A 3,928-nucleotide genomic window follows, 5' to 3' on the forward strand; every position below is an offset into this window, starting at 1 on the left:
CTACACCACACTTTGCCATCCAATTCCTCACTGTCCTCTTCTTCAATTTGTCCTTTGTTGATTAGCTTTGTCCAGACTGGCACCACTACACACTACTACCGCCCTCTTCCTACCACTCTCTCCATTAATGGTATTCACTTTATTTCACCTCCCAGCTCATATCTGACCTCCACAGACTTTACTGCTCCTGCGTTTGTTAAATCGTAAAACGCAAGTGTTTCAAATTAACAATTGAGTGCCTAGCGTGATGATTGGATGTCATGGAGCTCAACTTTCCATGTTGTCTTACCTTCCTTAAAAGCTGTCATGTAGAGAGACATGAATTATGGCTCAGCGAGTGTCTCTGTAAAGGAATATGCAGCAGGGAAGTTAATTGACTGTAATTACCATAAACAATTATAGGTTTACACATTTTCTGTTAAACAGTGATATGTTGCTGTGTGAACTAGGCTCAGGCATATAAAGCATTTAGCTTGACTTAGAGTAGCAGGTAATGGGGAAACAGTTGCTGGTCAAAGATTCATAGTATAAAATTTGCTTACCAGCTCATCTAACATAATAAATAGTGAATGTTAGATGAGCTTGACAAATCCTGTTTGTTCAGAGCCAAGCTAGCTGTTTCCACATTTATGCTACTCTAAACTAGTGGTCTCCTGTAGCTTCATATTTAGTGCATACTGTATGTGAGTATGGTACTGACAAATGTATTTTCTACAGTGCTGAATTGTTCTTAGCACTTGAATTACCTTATTATACTAATAAAAGCAAAAAGCAACTGATAACTGGTAATTATTGTCACAAACAAACCATATTTTCCATTTGCCATTTTTGCCAAAATGATTAAAAATTCCAATCGGAGGAAAATGGATGGATGGATGGATGATTATAAAATCTTTTTCCTCTGGCATCTCTTTCTCTGCACCACATTTTTTTTTCTTGTGGTTGAGTCAACTCAGTCTATTATATTTACAGGACAAAGCATGTGTGAGAGCCTATTAAGTACAGTACCACAAGCCTCACCCCCTGTCTCTATTCTGACAATGCTGGCTTCACTGCACATTAGATTTACTCTTTATTTTGTTGAACCATGACAGAGTTTTCTCACCAATAAATACGACAAATCACTGTGGCAGAAAGTTTAATAGGAATACGTGCTGCTTGTTTCTGTATCAGAATTGTCCATTTTTTCTCCAACATCCTGGATATAGAAGTGTAGATGAACAGCCTCTAGAGAAAAGAATCAGAGTGACTTCATTCTTCTATCTATAAATGTACTTACATATATTCAAGTAGAGGGTGGATACCCAAACCAAACCCAATGGGACCTGTTGGTACCCAAGTGTTTGGGTCAGTTCCGGACAGAAATTTAGAAATCATATTCGGGTTTGTGTTGTAGTTTCACCTGTAACTATGTCACTATATTGAACTATAAGACAGACTACATAAATCTCTATTCTAATTTAAAGCGCTATTAAAAATGAAAATGATCATAGTCATGAAAATGTTGCTCACTGCTCTGTCACTTTACCAACAAGTCTGCACAGTGTGCAAAGCCTCTGAGCCAGAAGAGGATAAGGACACTGAGGAAGACAGCAGCAGCACTCCAGCAGGGAAGCGCCTCAGAGTGTGAAGGCATGGCCCAGGTGTTCTTGTGAGCAAACCAGGACACCTAGCAGTTCTGAGAGGACCTTCTTTTTTGATGCAGGCCTGTGAGTCATGGCAACCCTGATGTGTTTCCTGTCAAACACAGATCAACTTTGCTGTGAAACACCACCAAGAATGAACAAAGTGGTGAGTAGTCTTTTACACAGAATCTCAGAGTTCAGTATTTTGTGTTAATGGCGTAGAAAATCTAACCAGCAGCTAAAAGTATGAATTGTTTCCTCCCTCATCAGTTGCTTGTCTTTGAGAGAGAAGAGACCAGGAGATGACAGGATATGCTATGAACTCATCGAAAAAGGTAAACATACACTTTATATTATCATCAAAATTCACTGATCAATAGATCATGTGTTGCCATCATTGCTGAGATTATTAACTGTTACTGCTTTTCTCTGTCATCTGTTTTTAGAGAGAGCACAAGAGTGCAGAGGAGCAGAAACAAGAAAAGAGAAGCAAATGGCAGCACTGTGAGCCATCTAAAAAAGGTTAATATACAATCATTCTGAATTAACTTCATGTCCTCTTTTAGCACATCCATATACTGTATCTCCTCTTTGGCCTTCCTCTTGACCTCTTGCCTGGTAGCTCCATCTCCAACATCCTTCTACCAATATAACCACTATCCCTCCTCTGCACATGTCCAAACCATCTCAATCTGGCCTCTCTGACCTTGTCCCCAAAACAGCTGACCTGAGCTGTCCCTCTGATGTGCCCATTCCTAATCCCGTCCATTCTGGTCACTGGATAATGAGGTCAGTGGCTTCATTGAATTAACTTTATTTTGTGCATTTTCTTATAATGTAAAGTTTGTTTGTTTACTGTTGATGGACTGGATGCTTACCTTTATGTTTAATATGTAACATTGTGCTTATATTGTTTTATTTTGTAACAGGTGGGAGAAATGGCGGTGGACACAATAGATGGCAGAATGTACGAGAGGACACTGAAGGCAACCCAGACAGATAACCAGGTAAGTGGCACAGGTAGGTACAAATCAGGTTTTGTTTCACAGGTAGAATGAGGATAAGAGGTAAGTACAGTTTCAGGTTTACTTTGCAGGTGAGGGCCTTACGTCAGTGTCTTTTTAGATCTTCTGGATTAGATTTTTCTTTCATTTTTTTGCATGCAAAATGTGTACTTTATTTATGTACTTTCCTGCTTTTTGTGTTTTCTAATTGGCTTACTGGTTTTGATGTTTACTTTTGTGTATCTGAATGCTTTGAAAAGTTTCTTCTACTTTTGTATTTAAGGTCTGGTTTTTATTTTCATGAATTGTAGGTTGTTAAATATTAAATTCTTTTTTTTTGTGTAATTTCACTGTATTTTCTGTAAATGTTTCTTGTATGTTTTTATTATTTTGTTTGCTTTAGTCAAATGACTTTATTTTGAGCAGTTTTCTATATCCTAAAGTTTTTGTTTCCTGTTGATGTACTGTATGCTTACTTTATTTTTAAGTATTCTGTTCTTGTGGGGCTTCTAACTGCAAAGAGACAATTTGTTCGATAGTCTCCTGCAGCTCTTCTTGTAAGTTCATTTCTGGTAATAGATCTTCAGAGGCTGGCACTGCTGTTGTGGCCTGTTATTTCTGGGCTTTTCCTTGTTTCTCTCTGGGACCCATTTTTACATCTCTGCTGGCAATGGCTATTAGACGCATGAGGATATTTGAAATACACTGCACACATGCAACTTCATCAGACTTGGGTTTGGACATGGAATATATGTTCAGTCAGCCAGCATGGGACACTCACTCTTCTTGAATGCTCTTTGGTCTGGTCAGTAAACATTTGGCTGCTCGCTCTGCACTGAAATATGACATATCAAGTACAACCTTGCTGTGACAGTGATGCACTGGGGATTCTGTCAGTATTTGTATTCATACTTTTTTGTGACCTACAGAAATGAGTAGCTTTGCAGCCTTTTTGTTTTGTTTTGCATTTTACAGCTGAGCCTCTGTAGTTATCTATGTGTACAGGAGGTAGGAGATGGGAGCTTTAAATAGAAACACATACAATATTTGATTTGATTTGATTTGATTTGATTTATTCTTTCAAGCATGTAAAAACAGTTGATATGACAACACACATAATTTTACACATAATCCAATATCAATTTGCTTATACCTAGTACATGCTTGAATGGAGTAGGAAGAAGTCAGACTTATCCAGTCCTACCCCATGACATCATCTTACCATCATTGGTTTGCAAGCAATAAATGATTCACTTCTATTCTCTTCTACACCACACAAGTAATATACTAAAGAATTAT

General features: G+C 38.0%; 1 long non-coding RNA gene across 1 annotated transcript; it reads left to right on the top strand.

Moving 5' to 3' along the window:
- Nucleotides 1-1,894: 1,894 nt before the first annotated feature.
- On the top strand, nt 1,895-2,694 carry LOC109972833 (uncharacterized). Its single transcript, XR_002276746.1, has 4 exons — nt 1,895-1,960; nt 2,072-2,147; nt 2,348-2,414; nt 2,555-2,694. It is a non-coding gene; the product is annotated as an uncharacterized LOC109972833 (long non-coding RNA).
- Nucleotides 2,695-3,928: the final 1,234 nt, after the last annotated feature.

The sequence above is a fragment of the Monopterus albus genome, unplaced genomic scaffold (assembly GCF_001952655.1).
Source record: "Monopterus albus unplaced genomic scaffold, M_albus_1.0 scaffold271.1, whole genome shotgun sequence".
Lineage (NCBI taxonomy): Eukaryota > Metazoa > Chordata > Actinopteri > Synbranchiformes > Synbranchidae > Monopterus > Monopterus albus.